Here is a 12,764-nt window from a genome sequence, read left to right on the forward strand (position 1 = left end):
ATTTACTCTCCCTCCCTTCCTCTGATGGACTGTTTGAAGGTATAGTTTCTCTATACAAACAGTCTGAAGGCTTTCTGCACGTCCAAGTGGGTAGACCTGTCCAGAGACTAGATGTGTCTCTTTACAGTTCATTGTGAAGAAGTAGCAAGAAATATTTCCTTGCATTGCTTACCATCTTTTCCTGCTTCCCTATCCCCTCATCCTCACTGCCCTAGCATTGTGCATCCCTTATAAAGCTTTAGCACTTAATCCCTTCTTCGGGTTTTGTTTTCTAGGAGCCCTTGTTAAGACAGATCGCAGTTTCTGAACAGCTGAGCACTTGACTCAAACCAAGCTAAGCAAAGCCTTCCTAAAGATGTAGAATATAGAAAGACAAGACTTTTCTTCTGTAGGTCTTGAGTCATAAAGATCTGTGGGTGGCTACCACTTCTGCTTTACAGGAAGAGCCTGCCTGAGCACAAAGGCATCACAGAGGAAGGCAGATCTCAGAGAAAGAGAAGGACATAGAAGCCTGACGTCCTTTGAGCTCCAAGATCCAACCCTCCCCATTATGTATAGTTGTTTTGTTATTTATCTCCCTGAAGACCAGTTTTACCAATCCAAATCAAAGAAAATGTGGTCACGCCTGGATCCCAGGGCACCTCCATTTAAGAGATCAGTCAGGTGATTAGATTTTAGGCTCAGTTTCAACTTCCTGGGAGAAAGAGCTGTTGCTTGGACTAGTTTTAGCCAGATGTTTACCCCTGAACCAATCAACATCATTGTGGGGCACAGGGTCACGTGTAAATATGTTGTAGCCACTGTAAGGCTGCAAATATGGTGTGATAGCAAGTAGGGAGGAAAAGCGGGAGTAGAGAGCTGGGCAGACCAAACAAGGGCTGCCCACTCCTTGAGAATAAATAAGAGGGGAAGGGGTAAAGAGAAGGGGCTGAGGACAGAACACCATCTAATCCAATGCTGTCCTGCTGTTTATCTAAACCAACACTATCCAGGGGAACTTTCTGCAGGGATGGAGGTGTTTTATATCTGTGTAACCATCAGCTGCATGTGGCAGTTCAGCCCTTGAAGACAATGAATACAACCGAGCAACTGAATTTTTTGCTTCATTTTATTTTAATTTAAATTTGAAAAACTATGTAGTTAATGACTACATATTGGACAGGTCAGATCACACTGCCGGTCTGTTTGGGAAGAAAGCACGGAGTATTGGCTATGGCGTCTGCTTTGGAGTCAGTCAGATCTAGGTTCAAGTCTCAACTCGACTTCTTAAAATTTGAACAGATTCTGTAACCCCTCTGAGCTGTAGAAGTGAAAGATGCAAAGGATAGTGAATAATATATGGTACCAAAAAGAGAGAAAGGGGCAAAAAATAGCAAAGGGACAAAAAGTCAGCTGGGTTTAGCAATTAGGAGATGGAGTGAATTAAGACAGAAGTATTCAAAGTGTGATGGGGTTAGAGCCAGACCAGCAATTTTCCTGTCTTCTGGACATCTGTTAAGTATCTTTCCTCTGGAAAGGGATCCCAGGAAGGGAAAGACAGGGAACAAAAAAATTTAATCTTAATCCTGATGGCCACGAGGGGAGCTGAGAACCCAAAGGTGTGTCCTGAAGGTAGGGCTCCAAGATCAAGCCAGAAAAACACAATCAGAAACAGTCAGCCAAGGGTCTGGAGCCAAAGATAGGGTTGCATAGACCAAGAAACTAGAAGGAAAGAACATCTCATAAAATATCCTCATGACATAGCACTTACTGTGCAACTAGATTGTGAACCCTTCAGGGTTCAGAGCCAAGTTCATCTTAGTATTGCCAACACCTAGTAAGTTCCAGACACAATAATAGGTGTTTAATTAACATTTGCTAGAATGAATGAATGCAAGTAAGCCAGCCCACTCCTTGGTGCATGGTATTCACTCTAAAAATGTTAATTAAATGATCAAAAAGAGAAATCTCTACAATGAGAAGGTGCCAGGGAATCCTTCATGGCAGGGAAACCTTGTTTGTATGGTCCCTAGCGTATCACCTGGCACAGAGGGATTGCTCAACAAGTGGTCACAAGGGTAATGATTATTAGTGGGGGAGTGAGGTTTTGCATAATGATCCGGGAAAGCCTTGATGATAAGAGGAGATAAGTGAGTGAAGTCTCTCAGTTGTGTCCAACTCTTTGCAACCCCATGGACTGTAGCCTACCAGGCTCCTCTGTCTATGGGATTTTTCAGACAAGAGTACTGGAGTGGGTTGCCATCTCCTTCTCCAGGGGATCTTCCCGACCCAGGGATCGAACCCAGGTCTCCTGCATTGTAGGCAGACACTTTACCATCTGAGCCACCAGGGAAGTTAAAGGAGCTAACCTATATTGATTTCATTTAATCTTTATCCCACTCAATAAGATAGATCTTAGACTAATTTCACAGATGAGGAAACTTAAAGAGCAGATGTGCCTTATTCCTGGTTACCCAGTTCAAAACAGCACAGCTGGGGTTGAACCTGAGCTTCCCTGATTCCAGAGTCCAAGCTCCAACAGCAAAGATTTGGGAAGCAGGAAGCAGAAGTGTCCAAAGAAGAAATTAAGGAAGGCAGTTCTGGGGTTGGAATCCACTTCTGATTTCTGTACGCTTAGAGAAATTATGATGCCTTTCTCCCTGGAACACCCGCCGCTTGCCATCCTGGCACGGTCCTTACCCCTTCTACTGAATTCACCTCTAGGCCACCCTTTTGTTTCATGTCCCATTCAACCACATCTACTCTGCTTTTACTCAAGGAAGTAGAAGTTGAAATGGGGTCAAGGGGAGTTTTTATTTGTTGGTTTGTTTTATCTTCCCTGGTGGCTTAGACAGTAAAGGGTCTGCCTACAATGAGGGAGATCCAGGTTCAATCCCTGGGTCGGGAAGATCTCCTGGAGAAGGAAGTGGCACCCCACTCCAGTACTCTTGCCTGGAAAAATCCCATGGACAGAGGAGCCTGGTAAGCTGCAGTCCATGGGGTCGCAATGAGTCGGACACGACTGAGCGACTTCACTTTCACTTTGTTTTAGTTTTAAGAAGGCAAACTCCAGAGCAATTTTGTAAACTATGTATTTTCTAGTAGACAGGCAGAAATTGACAATGAAAGAGAGAGAAAAGATCTGCAGCGGTAAGATTTTGGGGTCCTCAGCACAGGTGGGTGAGAGGTTGGCCTCTGAGCTAGGGCACTGTGTACTTTTCTTCAGAGCAAAGAAAGAGAATAAGGGTACAGAGGCAGGAAAGTTAGTAAAGGTTATGGCACCCCACTCCAGTACTCTTGCCTGGAAAATCCCATGGACGGAGGAGCCTGGTAGGCTGCAGTCCATGGGGTCTTGAAGAGTTGGACATGACTGAGCGACTTCACTTTCACCTTTCACTTTCATGCATTGGAGAAGGAAATGGGAACCCACTCCAGTGTTCTTGCCTGGAGAATCCCAGGGACGGCGGAGCCTGGTGGGCTACTGTCTATGGGGTCGCACAGAGCCGGACACGACTGAAGTGACTTAGCAGTAGCAGGATGCTTAAAATTAACAGTCAAATTTTGCAGCAATTGATGATGGCACAGTCTAGGACAATGTTTTTCAAATTGCAGGTCCTAGCTTATTAGTAGATCATAAACCCACTTAGAAGTTTGCAACCAGCTTTATAAAAAAAAAAAGAATAGCATAGAATTGAAAATTTGAATTAATTACACATAGCAAGGGTAAATGCTGTGGAAACTATTGTGAAACTTCGGTTTCAGTTATATATCCAGTTAGTAATACATGTGTACTATAAAATTTATTTCTTATTGAGGGTACAGTAAAACATATTGTAAAGCCACTGTTCCAGGATGAGACCAGGAGAAGAATAGCTGATTCCTAGAACTTCATTTGCCTTCCAGAGTTTTCCACGATGCTTGTAAACTGGTCTTTTTTGTGACCAGCAATTGGCACCCTGAGGTGCATGATCTTGACCAAGTATGCCAGAGCTCCCTAAGCATGTGGGTTCCACATGTACCTAAACATTAGTCTCCTAGCCTTGAGGGATACTCTTTCCTCCTGAGAAGAAAATCCTGAGATTCACTGTGATTGGACAGGCTGAGTTCATACAACCACCCTGAACCAGTCATTCTGGCCAGTAGGATTGACCAGCTCAGCCCTCCTTTTCCCTGATAGAGTCAGCTTCCTGGAAATACTTGGATCCTGAAAAGGAAATCAGGGGCTGTTGGAAAGGGGGAAATGGAGAAATGAGATAGTCAACCGACGTCCCGTACATGTATCCCTTTAGGTGCCGAAATTAGTTGTAAGTTTCAATCGCATTTGTGCCAGTCATTTGCCTGTTTGCTCTGAGCTCCGGTCTAGACTCTCATGTTCTTCTTTGTACTGAAGAGTGCCAGGCCCTGGAGGGCCCTGAAAACTACATTTCCCAGTCTCCTCTTGCTAGCTGACTTCCAGTCAGATTCAGTCAGTGGGAAGTACAGGTGGGCAACTGTATGGCTGGAGATGGGATGGCTGGAGGAGATGTGAACATTTTCTCTTTGTATCCACTGGAGACTCTGGCAGCAGCTGTTGATTATGGGTTGAGAGGCCTTCAGTATTTCCAAAAGTATCAGTGGTACTGGAGAGGTGGCTCTAGGCTCCAGTGACCCCTGGCAGTTCTGCCGGCAGCATCACTTCAAAAGCAACAACCCGGTAGCATCAGTGGCACTTCTGGCTCTGGTAGCAGCCTTCCAGCTGCTCCTCCAGATCTGGGGGTGGAAGAGGCTTCCTGCAGCCACTAATCTCTAGTCTTCTCCACCTTACCTTTTTGCTCCCTCAAGCCAACCAGTTCTCCGAAATAAACTACCTCTGTTTGAATTCCAAGCACCTTTTCTGTTTTCTTGTCCTCACCCAGACTGGCATGGTATTGCCCTGCCACTAAGCTGACTGCCATGATTAACTGCCCAGGTGTGCTGTTTGCCAGTGTTGAGCTGGGTGATGCCACAGGCAAGCACATTAAGCTCCCTGCTGGGGCACTGGGGCAGGAGCACAGGGGACCCTTGAGAGAGCACAGAGAAAGTCTCACGCTCCTTCTGCTTCCTCATCTTTCCCTATCAGAACCGTGTGATGGAGAACTTACTGCCTGCCTCCTAAGATAACTGGACTCCATGCTGTGGCTGGAAGGGATGGGCTCTGGAATGATGAGGTGGGAATCGAAAACGAGCACGGTTGGTAGGGGGCCCAACACGGACAGGTCGGGGAAGGGTGTGCTCTGGCCACCAACGAGGGTTTTGGAAGGGAGGAGGGGTAGGAACTATCCCCTCTGCATCCTCTTTTCCAGAGGAGATGATGGAGGGATAAACCCGCAGTTCTCAATGTTTCCTGTCTTACCCTTCCGCAAGTGCTCTGCAATCAAAACAAGAAAACAGACTCTTCCAATGGCATTTATCCTGACTGATACCAGAGGAACTGTTACTGAATCCTTATGTCTTACCTTTACTTCCGTGGGTTCCTGTTGCTATCCAGGCCACCGGGGGGTAGTCAAGTCTCTCCAGGGCCTGGAGATGTAAGATTGTGGATGACTCCTGGAAGCCTCAAAGGAGCAGCCGTGCCCAAAACACCACTTTTCTCAGAGGTACCTTGCCATGGCCAGTAGCATCTTGCAAGATGGTGTTGGGCAAGTCCTACTCAAGTATGGTCCATGATTGGAAACCTCCTAAACCCAGTGAGCCACTAATTTGCTCTGTGATCTTGGGCAAATCAAGTTCAATCTCAACGTTTCCATCTGTTTGTTAAAGAGCAGAAAGGGCAGTCCAATGGTTAGGACTCCGAGCTTCCACTGCAGGGGGCGTGGGTTTGCTCCCTGGTCCCACAAGCTGGGTGGCATGGCAGAAACAAAATTAAAAAGAACGAAGGGATAATTTTTCTAAATTCTTTTAAAATACATTGTTTTAAGGGGATAGATGGCATGGGAGAAATGATAGGTGTTACCTTCTATCCCTCCTTCTTGCCCATCCTCCCTGGGTTTCTGTATCAAATAAGATAACAAGCATGAAAAGGCCCTGAAAAGTACAAAGTCCCATAAAAAGGCAAGAAAGTGTTATTATCAACATAGTCGTTAGAGGAGAGGGATGAAGGCAGGGCACAGGCTGAAAGCCAAACAGCTGGAAGGCAGGAAATCTTAACACCAAAAAAGGAAACTTTCTTTGTTCAAATTCTTCCTGGAGTGGTACTTTCTTTGGTGCAGACCTGGCACTGAAATCCTCTGAATGCTGACACAGCTCCAGGAAAGTGTCCGGGGACAGGTAGGGCATTCAGCAGCCAAAAGACACTGGAGAAACACCCAGCCTGATTCTTCACTTCTTCTGTGATCCAACAAAGGATGCAACGGAAGGGAGAGTTTCAGATTCAAAGCCAGGTGTGTGCTGGGTTCCTCCTCCAGGCTCCTTAACCAGCCACTAAGATGCTGGGAAAGATTGAGGGCAGGAGGAGAAGGGGACGACAGAGGATAAGATGGTTGGATGGCATCACCAACACAATGGACATGGGTTTGGGTGGACTCCGGGAGTTGGTGATGGACAGGGAGGCCTGGCGTGCTGCAGTTCATGGGGTCGCAAAGAGTCAGACACAACTGAGCGACTGAACTGAATTGAAGCTCTCTAGGGACCTAGGGTATCATGGGCATGCTTAACTAATGCTGAACTCAGTGGCCCACAACCTAAAAACCATTCCATGTTATGTTCAAAGGGAACATCCATCTGGGGAGGACCTTAAGGATGGTCTAGGCCAACTGAGGCCCAGTGAGGAGCAGAGACTTGCCAAGATAAGTAGAGTCAGACTCATCAAGTGGCCAGGAACAGTAAACTGACCCCTCTGGCTCACATGTAAAGGAGCTTCTCCCAAGGACTGGCATCCAAACACCAGAGGCAACTCTAGGACTTACTGCTCACAGCCTCCCGGTCTCTGCACAGCCCTGCCCCTCCCTCCCTCCAGCCAGGCTGCTGCTTACTGCTGGTCCCTGCTCTTCATCTCCGCTCAGGGCTTCGCTGGAGCCTGACCTCCCTACCTCACCTCCCTCTGTCACCTGACAATTTCTTTCTGTTCCTTGGTTCAAGAGAGCCTCTAACTGGCCTGTCTCAGATGGCTGTGCTGGGCTATTATTTAAAGGTCACCATCTAATACATGAGATGGTAACCCTTGGCTCAGGGCTGGCCCCCATCTGCTACCTCTAGAGGCCAGAGGGACCATATGGTCTAAACCAGAGCCCCAACCGGGTTTGTGGTCTGGGCAGCCTTTCTTCAAAGTGGACGTGAGTCTGGCAGGCACCGTGCCATCCCTGGAACCATGTGACTCAAGCCCAAGGCTCCAGATTTCCTGCCCAGAACTTTTCCCAGAGGATTTGTCATTTCTTTCCTTGAGTTATGTCACAGATAAGCCTTCATTCCTGCTAAATGTCATCCAGGAAGTTCTTCTTCCTCCTTCGTCTCTCCCTCCTACTCCTCTTCCCTGCCCCAAGGAACTTATGATATAATGAAGACAAAGACAGGAAAATAATTAGAAAACATCTCTAAGTATAGGAGTGCTTTAGAAGGAAATATAAACAAAGTCATAATAACGAACACTTACTGAGTTCCCTGTGCCAATCACTCGTGATCACTTTACAAACGTTTTTCTCATTTAATCTTTACAGCTCTCCTGTGAAGTTGGTACCACATTTGACACGCATGAAAACAGGCTCAGAGAGTAGTTCGCAGATAATAAACAGCACAGCAGGACTCTGATGCCGAAGCCTGCTCTGGCAACCACTGTGTTGTGCGGTCTTCACCATGCTGTTTGAGCACAGAGGACCACCTTGGACTAGGGAGGAGGCAGGGGGAGGACTGTGGAGAGCAGGAGACGTCCAGGAGGAGTTGATATCTGAACTGAGCCTTGGAGTAGGATGGGGCGGGGAGGTTGTTGTTCAGTCACCAAGTCACGTCTGACTCTTTGCAACCCCATGGACTGCATGCCAGGCTTCCCTGTCCTTCACTGTCTCCTGGATCTTGCTCAAATTCACATCCATAGAGTCAGTGATGCTATCTAACCATCTCGTCCTCTGTTGTCCCCTTCTCCTCCTGCCTTCAGTCTTTCTCAGCATCAGAGTCTTTTCCAATGAGTCAGCTCTTGGCATCAGGTGGCCAAAGTATTGGAGCTTCAACTTCAGCATCAGTCTTTCCAATGAATATTCAGGGGGTGGGGGGAGAGTCACTGTAAACAGAAGGATCCACAGTGTGAACAGCACCTGTGTGATCAGGGTGCAGGGCTGGAAGCAGGTTGCATGCCCCTAAGAGCGAGTGCCTCCCTAAATTTGCACCCTGAGCACTTCTCTTGCCCCACCCTCATCCAAGACCTGACAGGGAGGGTGGAGTTTGGGCAGGAAGAGTTTTGAAGAGAAGGATCCAGAAAAAGAAGGTGAATTCAACACAACCTAAGAGACGCAAGTGGTGGTGTCTGGTTTTCAGCATCTGAAATGGACTCTCAGGGCACATCGGTAGAGTCCAAAGTGGAAAACCCAAGAGGAATGAGAACCGTTAAAATAACCACGCGAACAACCCTCTCTGCCCAGATTCCCCACACACCTTTCTTATGCTCACCTTCCACTCTGGTCTTGGATATCACTTCCTCCAGGAAGCATCCCTGGGTCCCCCAGGCTTGCCTTAGGGCACTTGGGTTCCTATTTCGGAATTGCTCTTGGCCTTTCTGTTTCCACACTAGGCTGTGCATTCCCTGAGGACAGGGGTTGGGTCTTCTGACCCTTCCATCTCCAGCAGAGCATGTGGCTCATAGTAGCTGCTCAGTAACAGACAGTCAGATGAAAGAATAACAAACAGCCTCCCAGGGGCCTCTGCCAAGTTCAGGCCATTTTCTCTTTGTCTCTGGAGTACTGCCAACCTCAGCATTAGGAATCCAACATGTGTTGGAACCAGGAGAAACCTTAAAAATCATTTATTTATCTCCTTCCTCCCACCTTTTCCGGATGGGTTGATTGTGGTACAATATTCATGTATTTGTCAACAATTTCAACAATTTCAATCGCCACAATTTCTCATCTGAACTCCAGACCTAACCAGATGCTTCTGCAGCTCCTCATTCAGGATACTCCAACGTACCTGAATCTGAACACGTCCAGAACTGGACTCAGCATCTCCCCAACCTGGTCCCCCTCTAGCCTCCCGTACCTAGTAAAGAACATGACCACCATCCCCTGCTGCTAGGGTCACAATCTGGGGAGATCCCTTGCCACCCCTTATAGCATCCCATCACCAATCAAAGATCAAGGTTAGTAGTTTCTACCACCTAAATCATAGACTCTCTCCAAGTCCCTTCTGCTGCCTTAGTTTAAATGCCCCATAGCTCTCAATGGATCCCTGTTAAAGTCTCCTAATTAAACCCTCCAAATCTGTTATTCCCTTGTTCCAACCCATGCTTCCTACAGCCAGAAAGATCTTTAAAAAGTGCTAGTTTCATGTAATTCTTTGCTGATATACTTCCAATGGCTCTCCACTTAAATAATAATAATAATAACCCTTATTGTTATTATAGTTAACACATATGGAAAATGTATTATATCCTAGAACCTGTTCTGAGGACTTTACACACAGTGACTCAGTTAATCTTCTTACACAGATGAGAAAACTGAGGCTCAGAGAAGCACCTTCAAGGTTTTTGCATCAACCCTTGACTCTTTGATCTGGTTGACTGCTATTCAAACTTTGGATGGATACCATGGGGAACATTCTAGGACCTCCCTTTCTAGGTCAGGCCTTCCTCTGACTCGTATCCCAGCTTGTAATCATTGGACTGATGTCTGCCACCCCGGTCGGCTTGAAATTCTACATCCTTCCCATTGTTGTGGCCTCAGTATTCGACATGTAACAAATTCTTGCTCCATATTTGTTGAATGAATTGATAAAAAGGGTTTTCTTTTTTTCAAATTTTATTGAAGTTTTGTTGACTTACGATATTGTGTTAATTTCTGATATACAGCCGAGTGATTCAGTTGTACATATATATATATTCTTTTTCATATTCTTTTCCATTATGTATTAGAGGATATTGAATATAGTTCCTTAAGCTATATAGTAGGACCTCGTTACTTACCCATTTCCATATGTAATAGTGAAAGGGGTGTTCCATAGGAGGGGGAATGTGGTTAGATTTGCTGCAGAAGGATTTCACTTACGTAAAAGTCTGCAGGTGGTGAGACCCAGTCACTGGGTTCAGCAGCTGGGTTCAGGAGTGTGGATGGCCCTTTGGAGGAAGGGAGTGGCCATGAGGGTGGAGAGCAGACAGGGAACCTGGGGAGCATTAGGAGGTAGGCAGGACAGGCCCTGAAATTAATTGGATGGAGGTGAGGACAAGGGTGAGTCAAGATTGACTCCCGCGGTTCCAGATTAGGCAACCTGCACCTTGACCCCAGATGGGGAACATCTGGGAGGAACAAGGCGGGCTGGATTGGCAGAGCAGATGGTCCCTAGACCAAATCAACAGAAAACATGTAAAAGCTCTCAAAATCTTTGTGCCCTGACTCCTCTGTGCCCAAACTCTAGCTTGGTCAAGTATATTTGTCCGACCTCATCTCCAGCTATCCCAACAGCTCCTCCCCAAAGCCCCAGTGTTCCTTCTCACAGGAGGCCTGTAGGTTCTGTTCCACTTCTTCACCCTTCCTTGAAACTCGACAAGATTCAGCTTCAAGGACATCTCTGGGATCCCTCCCCACCCCCTCCACCCCTTCCTGGGATAAACATGTTCTCTGCTGTTTCCAGGATTCATTGAGTCAGAAATGTTTCTCTGCCTGTCTCTCCTAATGGCTGGTTTTCTCAATTCTAAATTGCCAGCACCTGGGATAAGGCTGGGATCAAGGTTTAAAAAAAACCACGTTGTTTTATTGGTTTCTCCAAGGATTTGGCTTTCTTGCATTAAAAGTAGGGCCAGGAGTCAGACCTTGAATCCTGATGGCACCACTTAAGAGACTGGACAAGTCACTTCGTCCAAATTCTATTTCCTCTTCTGTCAAATGGAGATGATAATACAGTGGACCCCCCTAGAAGAGTTGTTTTAAGGGTCAAAGGAAATAGTCTATGTTAAGTGTTTAGCACAAGGTCTGGAACATTATTAGCTTCCTCAAAAATTTAACTCTTATTTACATTAAGAAAAAGTCTTCCTGCCTTAACTCTGGGAAACGGCATAAGCGGAATCGAAGGTTGCAGTTCCTGCTATGGCCACACGAGGGAAGTGGTGAGCAGCCTCGGCACAGACTGGCTCCGCTGTGCTAAGGCACCTGCTGTGGACCCAGATGGTCAGGCTGGGATTTCCGGGGCTTCCCGGCCCCTGAACAGGTGGACCCTGGCCAGGGTGCCGTGGGAGGAGCCTTTTCGATGTACTCTGCCTTGAGTGTCACTGCCACATCCGTCCCTTCTGCTCATGCCCTTCGCGGCTCGGGGGAGGGGCTGGCAGGCCAGAGGGGCAAGAGAAGAGGGCAACTGGAATGCAGCCCTTCCAGTTTGTATTTCAAGTCTTTCAAACTTGAATATGATCACACTTCTTTATAGAAGTTTTTATAGTTTTATAATTTTTATAGTCAAATTTATCGATGTTTTCCCTTTGGCGTACAGGTTTCATCATGCTTAGAAAAGTCTTTTCCATTCCATCCCCCCAGGTTGTGAAAACATTCACTTATTTTTCTTCTGGTACATTATGGCATTATTATTTAAATATGGGCTTCACCTGGAATTTATACCCGTGTAGGGTAAGAACACAGCTCTCTCTTATTTTCCCAAATAACTTGCTTGATAGTCCATCTATTTATTAAAAGGCCTATACTGAATTTCCCCTCATTTTCCTGAAGTGCTACCTTCATCCTACACGGATTTCCCCTGTGTGGTTGTCCATTTCTGCTCTCCATTTTGTTTCACTGATTCCTCTAGGTCTGCTTCAATACCACACTGCTTTGAATACACTGGCTTTAGAATATGGTTTTTGTTTTATTTATTTTTGGTTCTGCTGGGTCTTTGTGGCTGCTCGTGCTTTTCTCTAGTTGTGGTGAGCAGCAGCTACTCTCTAGTTGCGGTGCAAAAGCCTCTCATTGTGGTGGCTTCTCTGCTTTCAGAGCACGGGCTCAGGGTGAGTGAGCTTTAGAAGCTGCGGCACATGGGCTCAGCAGTTGTGGCTCCCAGGCTCTAGAGCACAGGCTTAATAGTTGTTGTGCATGGGCCTAGTTGATCCACAGCATGTGGGGTCTTCCCGGACCAGGGATTGAACCCGTGTCTCCTGCATAGGAAGGTGGATTCTTTACCACTGAGCCACCAGGGGAGCCCCCTGAATATGTTTTAGTATCAGGTAACGTGCAGAAATTCCCTGGAGGTCCAGGGGTTAGGACTGGGCACTTTCACTGCTAAGCATGGCTTCAATCTCCAGTCCAGGAAGTAAGATCCCATAAGCTGCACTATTCGGAGGGTGGGTGGGGGGAGGGGAAACCAGGTAAGGCAAATCCCTTTTCATTCCTTTTTTCCAGCTTTATTTTTTTGTCCCTGCATGTTTATTCTCCTATGTGCACTTAAGGATGAACCTCTATCCCTCCCTCTACCCCCTGCCCAATCCTTCTGGAAGCCATTATGGAGCTTTGGGGTCCCTGAAATTATGTAAGAAGTGTACATCTGCACATTTCTCCAGAGGGAGTGTCCAAGTTTTCATCAGATGTGCAAAGGGACCTCAATTCCCAAGGGAGCCACTGGTTTACACGGCTTTGTGATGGGGCACATGGGAG

Source organism: Bos indicus x Bos taurus, chromosome 3 (genome assembly GCF_003369695.1).
Source record: "Bos indicus x Bos taurus breed Angus x Brahman F1 hybrid chromosome 3, Bos_hybrid_MaternalHap_v2.0, whole genome shotgun sequence".
Classification (NCBI taxonomy): domain Eukaryota; kingdom Metazoa; phylum Chordata; class Mammalia; order Artiodactyla; family Bovidae; genus Bos; species Bos indicus x Bos taurus.